The sequence below is a fragment of the Pristiophorus japonicus genome, chromosome 16, assembly GCF_044704955.1.
Source record: "Pristiophorus japonicus isolate sPriJap1 chromosome 16, sPriJap1.hap1, whole genome shotgun sequence".
NCBI lineage: Eukaryota > Metazoa > Chordata > Chondrichthyes > Pristiophoridae > Pristiophorus > Pristiophorus japonicus.
This window is the reverse complement of record NC_091992.1, coordinates 77,068,443-77,083,305: the sequence shown is the minus strand read 5'-3', so window position 1 is coordinate 77,083,305 and position 14,863 is coordinate 77,068,443.

Genomic DNA, 14,863 nt, shown 5'->3' with positions numbered 1-14,863 from the left:
CCACTCCCTGTGGCAGCGAGTTCCACATTCTCACCGCTCTCTGGGTAAAGACGTTTTTCCTGAATTCCCCATTGGATTTATTTAAATGTGTGAGTAAATCACTAACACAGCAGGAATTATAATAACACTTTAATTTACATTCCTCCCACCTTGAAAACAATAATAATCCACAGTTCTCTTCTGTTTGAAGATTCAATTCCAACCACCACCAAGGAATGCAAAAAGAACATTGCATTTGTCCGATGCAGCCATGACTCGAGTCCAACCCACCGTATACAGGCCAAATATCGGGTGTCCGAGTGTCCTGTCATGGAGAGATGGGCCGATCATTCAGATATTAAATCGGGCTCCGATCATGCAATTGGGAACCCGATTGGGAACTAACAGTTGTTGCACCCCCAGGAAACCCGGCAGGGAAGCGGAGGCGAGATCACGCGGCACTTTATCGGGGTGGTTCGAGGGCAGGAACCTTGATCTCAAGAAAGGTTCAGTGCTCACAGCTGCTTCCCTCTGGAACACGGTTTGGCGAGAGCACTTGTTGCGAGAGAGCTATTTGTTGAGTTTGGAGGTGTTGAGACAGAGAAGATCACGACGGGTGGGGTCATAACTTGCTCTCGATTGGACTATGGACAAGCAGGATAACCAGCTTCAGCAGGAGCAAGGGCGCGCTGTTGAGGGAGCTGGAGGTGGTCATCATCATCATAGGCAGTCCCTCGAAATGAGGATGACTTGCTTCCACGCCAAAAAAGGATGAGTTCAGAGGTGTTTCAATGAAGGACCTAATATTCCAAATCCCGAACTACATCCTAAAGAGTGGAAGATATCTGTGCGTGGACTTTTTTAATGTGTGGTGACCGTTGCACACCAGCCACCACATGGACTCGACAGAGCTAGGTCTTGGTCCAGTGGCAAGGATTAACCAGGCGATTGGAGACCAGTTCTGCTGCACGGACATATCGCAGTGTGGCTGGCCCGTGCTGTCCCTGGGCCCCTGGCCCCAAACTCACGCCTCCCCTGGGCCCCGATCGCGTCCCTCTACAGTCTCTCACTGCTCCTTCGCCCCGACCTCGCCGCTCCTGCTGTATCTGCCCACGCTCCAATCACCGACCCGGACCTTGATGACATCACTCTTCGCTGCCGTCGCCCTCCTGCACCAGCTTACACTGCTCCCTGGAGTACTACACCTCCATGCTGCTCCCAGGGCCTCCCCGCTGCTCCCGAGGCCGCTCGCCGCTCCTTTTATGGCCCCGGCCTGCCGCTGGTGTTCTCACATAGGTCGGGGCCTCCACACTGGACAACAGAGAGGGAGGCAGTGGAGGGGTGCAGGTCGCAGGAGGCACTACTCACCTCACAGGGTTTACAGACTCTGAGGCTGAGATTGAAAGGTCAGGTGGTCGCAGAACTCTGCGGCCACCTGGAAGAAGACCTGCTGCTTGTTGGACCTGGTGACCACACATTACCACTGGCTGTGAAAGTTACCACCATCCTTCATTTCTTTGCCTCCGATTCCTTCCAGAGTGCCGCCGGAGACATAGCGAAGGCCTCGCACGTTGCTGCACAGAAATGCATACGGCAGGTGACTGATGGATTGTTTGCGAGGGCTGGGAGGCATATAAGCTTCCCCTGTGATGACAGTAGCCAGAATGAGCGGGCACCTGGACTCACAACTATTTTAGTTGCACCTGTAAATCAAATGCCCCCTTTTTAAAGGGGCACTAAAACCGACAATTTAAACTTTAAATGCTCAAATTAAAATTTGGTTGCCGGGGGTGATGATGCACTCCAGTCCCTCCGGCGCCCACCTCTCACGGAAGGCTGCGAGCGTACCGGTGGACATCGCGTGCTCCATCTCCAGGGACACCCTGGCTCGGATGTAACCGCGGAAGAGAGGCAGGCAGTCGGGCTCAATGACCCCCTCGACCGCCCGCTGCCTGGACCGGTTGATGGCCCCCGTGGCCATGCCCAGGAGCAGTCCTACAAGGAGGCTTTCCGACCTGCCTGCTTACCTGGACTCACATCACTGCCTGGCTTCCCACAGGTGCAGGATGCCATGAACTACACACACGTGGCAATCTGATCACCCCTCCCCGATCAACCAGGAGCGTACGTCAACCACAAGGGGTTTCATTCCATCAATGTTCAGCATCTGTGCAACCACAGGGAAAGATTCCTGCCAGTCTACGCCAGATTCCCTGCGAGCTGCCATGATGCTTTCCAACATGTTCAGATCTGGAACCAGCCTTAAGGGATGGCCACTAGACGACAAAGCCTAGCCGCTTCAAACCTGGCTGATGAGACTGCTGAGGTACCACAGGAGCGGTACAATTCCAGTCATATGACAACCAGATGTTTCATTGAGGACCCATCGGCATGCTGAGTCATAAATCATAGAATGGTTACAGCACAGAAGGAGGCCATTCGGCCCGTCGAGCCCGTACCGGCTCTCTGCAAGAGCAGCTCAGCTAATCCCAGTCCCCCGCCCTTTCCCCGTATCCCTGCAAATTTTCGGGTACTTATCCAATTCCCTTTTGAAAGCCACGATGGAGTCTGCCTCCACCTTGCTTTCAGGTTTGAAGCTTCTATCCTTTCAGGCCGTGCATTCCAGATCCCAACCACTCGCTACGTAAAAAAGCTTTTCCTCGTGAACCTTTGGTTCTTTTGCCAATTACCTTAAATCTGTGTCCTCTGGCACTTGACCCTTCCTCCAATGGGAACAGTTTCTCTCTATCTACCCTGTCCAGACCCCTCATGATTTTGGACATGTCTCAAATCTCCTCTCAACCTTCTCTGCTCCAAGGAGAACAACCCCAGCTTCTCCAGTCTATCCACATCACTGAAGTCCCTCATCCCTGGAATCATTCTCGTAAATCTTTTCTGCACCCTCTCTAAGGCCTTCACATCCTTCCTAAAGTGCGGTGCACAGAATTGGACACAATACTCCAGTTGAGGCCGAACCAGCGTCTTATACAGGTTCATCATAACCTCCTTACTTTTATATTCTATTTATGAAGCCAAGGACCCCGTATGCTTTTTTAACGGCTTTCTCAACCTGCCCTGCCATCATCAATAATTTGTGCATATATAGCCCCAGGTATCTCTGTTCATGCAACCCCTTTAGAATTGTACCATTTAGTTTATATTGCCTCTCCTCATTCTTCCTACCAAAATGTATCACTTTGCACTTTTCTGTGTTAAATTTAATCTGCCACGTGTCCGCCCATTCCACCAGCCTGTCTGTATCTCCCGAAGTCTATCACTATCCTCCTCACTGTTCACTATACTTCCAAGTTTTGTGTCATCTGCATATTTTGAAATTGTGCCCTGTACACCCAAGTCCAAGTCATTAATATATATATCAAGAAAAGCAGTGGTCCCAGTACCGACCCCTGGGGAACACCACTGTATACCTTCCTCCAGTCCGAAAAACAACCCTTCACCACAACTCTCTGTTTCCTGTCACTTCGCCAATTCCGTTTCCACGCTGTTCTTAGTCGTTGAGTATATTCAGGACTGAGATCAATAGCTTTTTGAACTCTAAGGGAATCAAGGGATATGGGGATCGGGTGGGAAAGTGGAGTTGAGGTTGAAGATCAGCCAAGATCGTATTTAATGGCGGAGAAGACTCGAGGGGCCTTATGGCCTACTCCTGCTCCTAACTACAACAGTGACTACATTCCAAAAGTAGCTCATTGGCTGTAAATGGCTTTGAGACATCCGGTGATCATGAAAGGCGCTATATAAATGCATTCTTTCTAAATAAATTCTTGCTTAAATTCTTATGTTCTTTTGTCAAAGGTCAATGGGCTACAGTCACTTTCATTTTCCAGTGACAACTTATATCAAATTTATCACTCATACCTTGGCACGACCTGCAAATATCTCTGTGGCAACCATGCCCATCTGTTATTATAACCAATGCAATTCCTATACTATCACCATGGTAACCATGAAACCTCCCCCAAACTAAGCAAGCTTTTAACATGGGATTTGTTTCCAAGGCAACAGCACCTCAGTATTGTCTTACTCAACCCTTGCTGATGCTTCATTATTAGGGTGCTCTCAAACAAAATACCAAAGCACATTTAGTCTGATGTACCGTTACTGACCAGGATTTCTTGTTGCTATTTTGTACTCAAGACCAAGGATTGAGAATATTGGGAAATCGAATACTTTTCATTTTGGGCCCTCAGTGTCAGCATTAAACACTTCACAGGGCAGATACAGCACGGGTTAGATACAGAGTAAAGCTCCCTCTACACTGTCCCATCAAACACTCCCAGGGCAGGTACAGCACGGGTTAGATACAGAGTAAAGCTCCCTCTACACTGTCCCATCAAACACTCCCAGGGCAGGTACAGCACGGGTTAGAACTGAGTAAAGCTTCCTCTACACTGTCCCATCAAACACTCCCAGGGCATGGGTAAGTGAGATTACCAAATTAGTGCCAATTGATGATGCACTGGGTCCTTTGGTCCTCAGAATTATGTCTTCTATTTCAGAATCATCTGCAAATATGGGCATCACTCCATCTGAGCCTATGTCCAAATCTGCTAACACAGAACAGAACCTTGTGGTACACTGCTAATCACGACCAACTACGCAAAAAATTGCCCTTTGCTCTTACTCTATTTCCTCTGGTGGCAGGTCGAAAGTAGGAGCAAGCGACTGAGACTGAAGACAGTGAAAGGTAATTGGTGAAATGAATGTGGATCAATGATATTTGCATCTCCCGGCCCCGATTTTGATTCCAGGAGGATTCCCCGCTCAGGCCTGAGTTAAAATTACAGTCAGGTCTTAATGGTGTCATCGGGCCACAACATGGATATGTAATGAAGGACCCTGTTGGCTCCGGGCACGTGTCCTTGCTGCCCGCTCGGGAGAGCAGGTTAAAATTTCAGGTATTGCGATCATGGCGGTTTTTGGACAGGTAAGAGCCAGGGCGATTTTAACTGCCCGCCCGCCAGGTCTCTGCTGAGCGAGTCAGGTTAAAATTCCCCCTAATGGACAGGAGCCAGGCCTGTTTTCATGGGGCTGACTTTTGTCTTCTGGTGTAAGTCAGTATTGGGTTAGGGTTAGCGTTAGGGTTAGGGTTAGAATTAGAGTTAGGGTTATGGTTAGGATTAGAGTTAAGGTTAGGGTTAGGGTTAGAGTTAGAGGTAGGGTTAGGGTTAGGGTTTGGGTTAGAGGTTGGGTTCGGGTTAGGGTCAGGGTTAGGGTTAGGTTCAGGGTTAAGGTTAGTTGCGTTGAATCTCTTGCAAATAGCTCTCAGTATTCCGAGCTAATTTCATTCCCTAATTTTCACAAGTCGAGGTGCAAACTTGGCCAGTGCAATGTATGCCCCTGTGAGTATGTTCACGGGTTGGTGGAGCTGTTGAGTTGGGAGTGGCTTCGCCAGTCACGTGATGTTCACAAGATTCAATAAAACCCCAGGCAATTGGTTTCGGGGGATCCACGATGAGGCAGGTGGTTGTGAGCCGATTGGATGAACTGGTAATGCGTAGTGTGGTTGTTCAACCTTTGCTAATAAGCCAACTAGTTCTTCATCGCAATGTGTTGCTATGAATTCTTAAGCAAAGAACCTGAAGCAAATACATTACAGCCCTGATTTTAACTGCCCCCTCCTGGCAGAAACTGGGCAGAGGGGCAGTTAAGATAACGGGTGGCAGTTGCCCTCACCAATCCCGCTTCCTTTCCCATGTGTCTCCACATTAACCTCGACTTTATAAGCAGGAATCCCGCAGGAAGGAAGCGAATTATACAGCAATATCCACCAGAGGCCAGAGCAGAGGGGTGGTGATGGTGGGGTTGGAGGGGCAATGTGGGCTTCACCGTCAGGTAAAACCTGCCGGCAGCCGGATCCTGGGCCGGAAGCTCAGTTTGAAATGTATTTTTCAGCGTTCCTTGTGGGCCAGGAGAGGCAGGAGTGCTGCTCCAGGCCTCACAAGGCCGACCTGGGCCTCCCTTGAGTCGATCAGATCCCTCCGCCCCACTGACCGCCGAGGGCTGTTCTCACCGTCCGAGGGCTGTGGCCTCCTGCTGCTTGTTTTCCCTCGTCCCCCCATCGGGCAGGCTGTCAATCGGGCCGGCTGACGGGTGGGAGACGACAGCAGTTTATTTAAATGTTTTCGATGCGCTCACGCATCCTCCCCACCTCCTCATTAATTGTCAGCTGTAGCTCAGTGGGTAGCACTCTCGCCTCTGAGTCAGAAGGTTGTGGGTTCAAGTCGCACTCCAGGGTCTTCAGCACAAAAAATCTAAGCTGACACTCCAGTGCAGTGCTGAGGGAGTGCTGCACTGTCGGAGGTGCTGTCTTTCAAATGAGACGTTAAACCGAGGCCCCGTCTGCTCCCTCAGGTGGAAGGAAAAGATCCCACGGCATTATTCGAAGAAAATTGGTGTCCGGGCCAATATTTATCCCTCAATCAACATAACAAAACAGATTAATTGGTCATTATCATGTTGCTGTTTGTGCGCAAATTGACTGCTGCGTTTCCTACATTACAACAGTGACTATATTCTAAAAGTACTTCATTGGCTGTAAAGCGCTTTGAGACGTCCGGTGGTCGTGAAAGGCGCTATATAAATGCAAGTCTTTCATTAATATCGGGGAGAACAGGCCGAGGAATAACAAATGGAAGCATCACAAAATTACATGTACGTGACATTTAAAAGCAGGGAGATAAGGCAGAAGTGTGATGGCACATTCACCAGTCGTCTGGATGGGTGTAACCACAAGGCTCAAGAAGCTCGACACAATCAGCACCCCTAGCACTGGACACAATGTTCAACTCCTCCATCACTGACGCACCATGGCTGCAGTGTCAACAATCTATACGATGCACTACATCAACTCACACAAGTTATTTCAAGATCATCTCCCCGGCCTGCAATCTCAGCCATCGAGAAGAGCCAAGAGCAGCAAATTTGTGGAAATGCTTCCCTTCCCTCCAAGGCACACACCATCTTGGTTTGAACACATATCCCTGATCCTTCATCATAAGAACATAAGAAATAGAAGCAGGAGTCGGCCATTCGGCCCATCGAGCCTGCTCCGCCATTCAATAAGATCATAGCTGATCTTCAACCTCAACTCCACTTTCCCGCCCGATCTCCATATCCCTTGATTCCCCTCGACCCCAAAAATCTAGCGACTCAGCCTTGAATATATTCAGAGACTCAGCATCCACTTCCATCTGGGGTAGAGAATTCCAAAGATTCACAACCCTCTGAGTGAAGAAATTCCTCCTCATTTCTGTCTTAAATGGCCGACCCCTTATCCTGACACTGTGCCCCCTGGTTCTAGACACTCCAGCCCAAGGGAAACATCCTCTCAGCATCGACCCTGTCAATCCTCTTCAGAATCTTGCATGTTTCAATGAGATCACCTCTCATTCTTCTAAACTCCAGAGAGTATAGGCCCATTCTACACAATCTCTCCTCCTAGAACAGCCCTCTCATCCCAGGAATCAATCCAGTGAATCTTCGTTGCACCGCCTCCAAGGCAAGTATATCCGTCCATTGATAAGGAGACCAAAACTACCTGAGGAAGAGAGTATTCGAAGATGTGGCCCTCAAATCTGACATCAAGCTTATGGTCTACAGGGCTGTAATAATACCGGCCCTCCGGTATGGCTCAGAGATGTGGATCATATACAGTAGACACCTCAAATCACTGGAGAAATACTACCAACGATGTCTCCGCAAAATCCTGTAAATCCCCTGGGAGGACAGACGCACCAACGTTATTGTCCTCTATCAGGCCAACATCCGCAGCATCGAAGCACTGACCACACTCGACCAGCTCCATTTAGCGGGCCACATTGTTCGCATGCCTGACACAAGACTCCCAAAGCAAGCGCTCTACTCGGAACTCCTTCATGGCAAGCGAGCCCTAGGTGGGCAGAAGAAATGTTTTAAGGACACCCTCAAAGCCTCCTTGATAAAATGCAACATCCCCACCGAAACCTGGGAGTCCCTGGCCAAAGATTGCCCTAACTGGAGGAAGAGCATCCGGGAGGGCGCTGAGCACCTCGAGTTTCATCGCTCAGAGCATGCAGAAATCAAGCGCAGACAGTGGAAGAGAGCGTGCGGCAAACCAGTCCTACCCACCCTTTCCCTCAACGACTATCTGTCCCACCTGTGACAGAGACTGTAATTCCCGTATTGGACTGTTCAGTCACCTAAGAACTCACTTTTAGAGTGGAAGCAAGTCTTCCTCGATTTCAAGGGAATGCCTATGATGATGATGCACAGTACTCCAGATGTAGTCTCAGCAGGGCCTTGTACAATTGTAACAAGATTTCCTTACTCTTGTACTCCAACCCACTTGCAATAAAGGCCAACATAAAAATATAGAAACATAGAAAAATAGGTGCAGGAGTAGGCCATTCGGCCCTTCGAGCCTGCACCACCATTCAATAAGATCATGGCTGATCATTCACCTCAGTACCCCTTTCCTGCTTTCTCTCCATACCCCTTGATCCCTTCAGCCGTAAGGGCCATATCTAACTCCCTCTTGAATATATCCAATAAACTGGCATCAACAACTCTCTGCAGTAGAGAATTCCACAGGCTAACAACTCTCTGAGTAAAGAAGTTTCTCCTCATCTCAGTCCTAAATGGCTTACCCCTTATCCTTAGACTGTGTCCCCTGGTTCTGGACTTCCTCAACATCAGAAACATTCTTCCTGCATCTAACCTGTCCAGTCCCGTCAGAATTTTATATGTTTCTATGAGATCCCCTCTCATCCTTCTAAACTCCAGTGAATAGAGGCCCAGACGATCCAGTCTCTCCTCATAAGTCAGTCCAGCCATCCCTGGAATCAGTCTGGTGAACCTTCGCTGCACTCCTTCAATAGCAAGAATGTCCTTCCTCAGGTTAGGAGACCAAAACTGAACACAATATTCCAGGTGAGGCCTCACCAAGGCCCTGTACAACTGCAGTAAGACCTCCCTGCTCCTATACTCAAATCCCCTAGCTATGAAGGCCAACATGCCATTTGCCTTCTTCACCGCCTGCTGTATCTGCATGCCAACTTTCAATGACTGATGTATCATGACACCCAGGTCTCGTTGCAGCTCCCCTTTTCCTAATCTGCCGCCATTCACATAATATTCTGCCTTCGTGTTTTTGCCCCCAAAGTGGATAACCTCACATTTATCCACATTATACTGCATCTGCCATACATTTGCCCACTCACCTAACCTGTCCAAGTCACCCTGCAGCCTCTAAGCATCCTCCGCACAGCTCACACCGTCACCCAGCTAAGTGTCATCTGCAAACTTGGAGATATTACACTCAATTCCTTCATCTAAATCATTGATGTATATTGTAAATAGCTGGGGTCCCAGCACTGAGCCCTGTGGTACTCCACTAGTCACTGCCTGCCATTCTGAAAAGGACCCATTTATCCCGACTCTCTGCTTCCTGTCTGCCAGTTCTCTATCCACGTCAATACATTACCCCCAATACAATGTGCTTTAATTTTCCACACCAATCTCTTGTGTGGGACCTTGTCAAAAGCCTTTTGGAAGTCTAAATACATCACATCCACTGGTTTTCTCTTGTCCACTCTATTAGGTACAGCCTCAAAAAATTCTCGAAGATTTGTCAAGCATGATTTCCCTTTTATAAATCCATGCTGACTTGGTCCGATCCTGTCACTGCTTTCCAAATGTGCTGCTATTTCATCTTTAATAATTGATTCCAACATTTTCCCCACTACTGATGTCAGGCTAACCAATCTATAATTACCCATTTTCTCTCTCCCTACTTTAAAAAAAAGTGGTGTTACATTAGCTACCCTCCAGTCCAAAGGAACTGATCCAGAGTCGATAGACTGTTGGAAAATGATCACCAATGCATCCACTATTTCTAGGGCCACTTCCTTCAGTACTCTGGGATGCAGACTATCGGGCCCCGGGGATTTATTGGCCTTCAATCCCATCAATTTCCCTAATACAATTTCCCGCCTAATAAGGATTTCCTTCAGTTCCTCCTTCTCACTAGACCCTTGGTCCCCAAATATTTCCTGAAGGTTATTTGTGTCTTCCTTCGTGGAAATAGAACCAAAATATTTGTCCAACTGGTCTGCCATTTCTTTGTTCCCCATATAAATTCACCTGATTCTGACTGTAAGGGACCAAGGTTTGTCTTCACTAATCTTTTTCTCTTCACATATCTATAGAAGCTTTTGCAGTCAGTTCTTATGTTCCCTGCAAGCTTCCTCTCATACTCTATTTTACCCCTTCTGATTAAACTCTTTGTCCTCCTCTTCTGAAATCTAAATTTCTCCCAGTCCTCAGGTTTGCTGCTTTTTCTGGCCAATTTATATGCCTCTTCCTTGGATTTAACACTACCCTTAATTTCCTTTGTTAGCCACAGTTGAGCCACCTTCCCCGTTTTATTTTTACTCCAGAAAGGGATGTACAATTGTTGAAGTTCATCCAGGTGATCTTTAAATGTTTGCCATTGCCTATCCATCGTCAACCCTTTAAGTATCACTCACCAGTCTATTCTAGCCAATTCAAGTCTCATATCATTGAAGTTACCTTTCCTTAAGTTCAGGACCCTAGTCTCTGAATTAACTGTGTCACTCTCCATCTTAATAAAGAATTCTACCATATTATGGTCACTCTTCCCCAAGGGTCCTCGCACAACAAGATTGCTAATTAGTCCTTTCTCATTACACATCACCCAGTCTAGGATGGCCAGCCCTCTAGTTGGTTCCTCAACATATTGGTCCAGAAAACCATCCCTAATACACTCCAGGAAATTCTCCTCCACCATATTACTACCAGTTTGGTTAGCCCAATCAATATGTAGATTAAAGTCGCCCATGATAACTGCTGTACCTTTATTGCATGCATCCCTAATTTCTTGTTTGATGCTGTCCCCAACCCCACTACTACTGTTTGGTGGTCTGTACACAACTCCCACTAATGTTTTCTGCCCTTTGGTATTCCGCAGCTCCACCCATACAGATTCCACATCATCCAGGCTAATGTCCTTCCTTACTATTGCGTTAATTTCCTCTTTAACCAGCAACGCCACCCCGCCTCCTTTTCCTTTCTGTCTCTCCTTCCTGAATGTTGAATACCCCTGGATGTTGAGTTCCCAGCCTTGGTCACCCTGGAGCCATGTCTCCATGATGCCAATTATATCATAATCGTTAGTTGCTGCCTGCACAGTTAATTCGTTCACCTTATTACGAATACTCCTCGCATTGAGGCACAGAGCCTTCAGGCTTGTCTTTTTAACACACTTTGTCCCTTTAGAATTTTGCTGTAATGTGGCCCTTTTTTGATTTTTGCCTTGGGTTTCTCTGCCCTCCACTTTTACTTTTCTTCTTTCTGCTTCCCTCTGTCTCCCTGCCTAGGTTGCCATCCCCTGCCATATTAGTTTAACCCATCCCCAACAGCATTAGCCATGCCATTTTCCTTCCTCATTGCTTGCTGTACCTGCATACTAGCTTTCAGTGTTTCTTACACGAGGACCCCCAAATCTCACTGAACACCAACATTTAAACGGTTCTCACCATTTAAAAAATCTTCGTTTTTTTTGTTCATTTTATCACCTTGGGATGTTTTTCTACGTTAGGCATTATATAAATGCAAGTTACACCGTTCACTGTGTTTGCATAGTCTGCTCCACATAACAATTAAAGAGAAACTTCTTTACCCAGCGAGTGATGAGAATGTGGAACTCGCTACCACAGGGAGTAGTTGAGGCGAATGGCGTAGATGCATTTAAGGGGAAGCTGGATAAACACATGAGGGAGAAAAGAATTGAAAGATATGTTGATAGGGTGAGATGACATAGGGTGTGAGGCAGCGCGAGTGCAGTGCATACACACCAGCCGAGTGTCCTGTTTCTGTGCTGTAATGTCTATGTAGTTACTCTTCAGAACATATTGATGTCTGTGCAATGTACAGGGGCCAGGTCTGCTGCCATTATAACAGATGACTACTGGGCATTACTGAAGACACAGCTTTGTATGGACCAAATGCAGAGTTCATAAATATCACATCTGGGGGATTCTACACTGCACTCGTATAAGCTAAAGAGGCAGGAGGAGGAGTGTGGTAATTATGTCAATCAGTGAGTAGTGCTCATCTGCTGCTGAAGCCCTCATCCATGCCTTTGTTACCTCTAGATTTGACTACTGCAACGCACTCCTGGCTGGCCTCCCACATTCTACCCTATGCAAACTAGAGGTGATCCAAAACTCAGCTGGCCTTGTCCTAACTCGCACCAAGTCCCATTCACCCATCACCCCTGTGCTCGCTGACCTACATTGGCTCCCGGTTAAGCAATGCCTCGATTTCAAAATTGTCATCCTTGTTTACAAATCCCTCTATGGCCTCGCCCCTCTCTATCTCTGTAATCTCCTCCAGCCCCACTACTCCCCGAGATGTCTGCGTTCCTCTAATTCTGCCCTCTTGAGCATCCCTGATTATAGTCGCCCAACCATTGGTGACTGTGCCTTCAGCTGCCTGGGCCCCAAGCTCTGGAACTCTCTGCCTAAATCTCTCCGCCTCTCTACCTCTCTATCCTCCTTTAAGACGCTCCTTAAAATCTACCTCTTTGATCAAGCTTTTGGTCACCTGCCATAATTTTTTTTTCTGTGGCTCAGTGTCAAAGTTATTTGTTTTGTCTTATAACACTCCTGTGAAGCGCCTTGGGACGTTTCACTATATTAACGGTGCTATATAAATACAAGTTGTTGTTGTTGTTGTTGACGACAGTTGTTTACGGACAGTACATTATAACTGAAAAAACAAGCTGCTCATTGTCCTCTCTTGCCTCTTAATTCTGGCGTCTTGATTAAGCCCGGTGTTATGTATGTAATAACTTGATAGACTGAATACTGTAAACTAACACAAGTACAAACCTGGCTCTGCTTTATTAGGGCCCAAAGTGATTACATTACATGATGGCTTGCCTTTTATACCTGGGCCACACACACGTGCGTACAGCCCAATGACCTCCGACAGTGGCGCCATCTAGTGGCTAGTAACCCCAAGCATACATACATGACACCCGGCCTCTTCGTTTTGTCTGCTCCCTTTCTTGTTGCACAACTAGCAGTATAGGGTGAACCATTATGAATGTAACTGTACGGTATTGAAATAAATTGTTGCTGGAAATGATACTGTCTGACCCTCTATTATTGTGTTAATGTGTTTTTTAAAAGAATTTCAAGTGGTTCACATCCAGGACAAAGTAACTGGCAGCACACTCACTACACTCAACACCTTTCCGTCTCCTTACACCTATAAGTAGCGATTACAGTGATTTATCTGCAATTTACACTATGACTGCTCCAAGGAGAATGTTCAAACAATGATGTTGAGACAGATTTAACATGATAGAAGACAAGCGTCTTCAAGAACCAAACTGAGAATGGCTCCGAGTGTCAGACTGAGTCCCTGGTTACTGAGGGACGAGCAGCATGTGGCCCATAAAATTAAGGTTGCCAACCAAAAGCTTGGTAAAAAAGGTGAGTTTTAAGCAGGATCTTAAAGGAGGAGAGGGAGGTGGCGAGGCGGAGGGGCTTAGGTACGGTATTCCAGAGCTGGGAGCCTATGGTAAGGTCAAAGGGATAGGGATGATATGCAACAGGCCGGACTCAGAGGAACAGGGAGTTCAGGGTGAGTGAGTGACAACACTTGAGGAGTTACAGAGTAAGGAAGGGGTGAGACCAAGGAGGCATTGAAACGTAAGGATAAGAATTTCAAATTTGAGGCAATAGGGGACTGGGAGCCAATGTGGGTCAGCGAGCACGGGGGTGATAGATGAACAGGGAGGACAGATACATCAACATCGGCATTCTCAATCAGGCCAACATCCCCAGCATCGAAGCACTGACCATACTACCAGTTCCATTGGGTGGGCCACATTGTCCGCATGCCTGACACAAGACTCCCAAAGCAAGCGCTCTACTCGGAACTCTTACACGGCAAGCGATCCTCAGGTAGGCAGGGGAAACGTTTCAAGCCTCCTTGATAAAGTGCAACATCCCCACCGACACCTGGGAATCCCTGGCCCAAGAACGCACTAAGTGGAGGAAGAGCATCCGGAAGGGTGCTGAGCACCTCGAGTCTCATCGCCGAGAGCATGCAGAAATCAAGTGCAGACAACGGAGGGAGCGTGCGGCAAACCAGACTCCCCACCCACCCTTTCCTTCAACCACTGTCTGTCCCATCTGTGACAGAGACTGTAATTCCCTTATTGGACTGTACAGTCACCTAAGAACTCACTTTTAGAGTGGAAGCAAGTCTTCCTCGATTTCGAGGGACTGCTGAAGATGATGATGATGATGGGCGAACGGGACTTGGTGCGAGTTAGGATAAGGACAGCAGAATTTTGGATGAGCTGAAGGTTGTGGAGGGTGGGAGTTGGGAGGCCAGCTGGCAGAGCATCAGAGTCTGGGGGTGCCAAAGGCATGGGGAAGGGTTTGAGCAGCAGATGGGCTGAGGCAGGGGCGGAGGCGGATAATGTTACGGAGGTGGTAGTAAGGGATCGTCGTGATGTACAGACTATGGGGTCAGTAGCTCAGATTGGAGTTGTGAATAGTCTGGTTCAGCCTGAGACAGCGGCTGGGAAGGGAGGTGGAATCGCTGGCGAGGGTACAGAGGTGGTGCCAGTGACTTCAGTCTTCCCAATGCTTAACTGAATGACGTTGTGGCTCAACCAACAAAGGCTGAGGAGGAGTTGAGAGAGGCAGGGGAGAGCTGGGAAACATTAGCGACTTGTGGAAATTGACCTCATTTCAAGGCATAGCATTCACTGAAATAAAATTACATGAGATGAGCAGTTAACCAAAGCGAAAGAAAAGGAAATTGTATTTTTATAGCATCT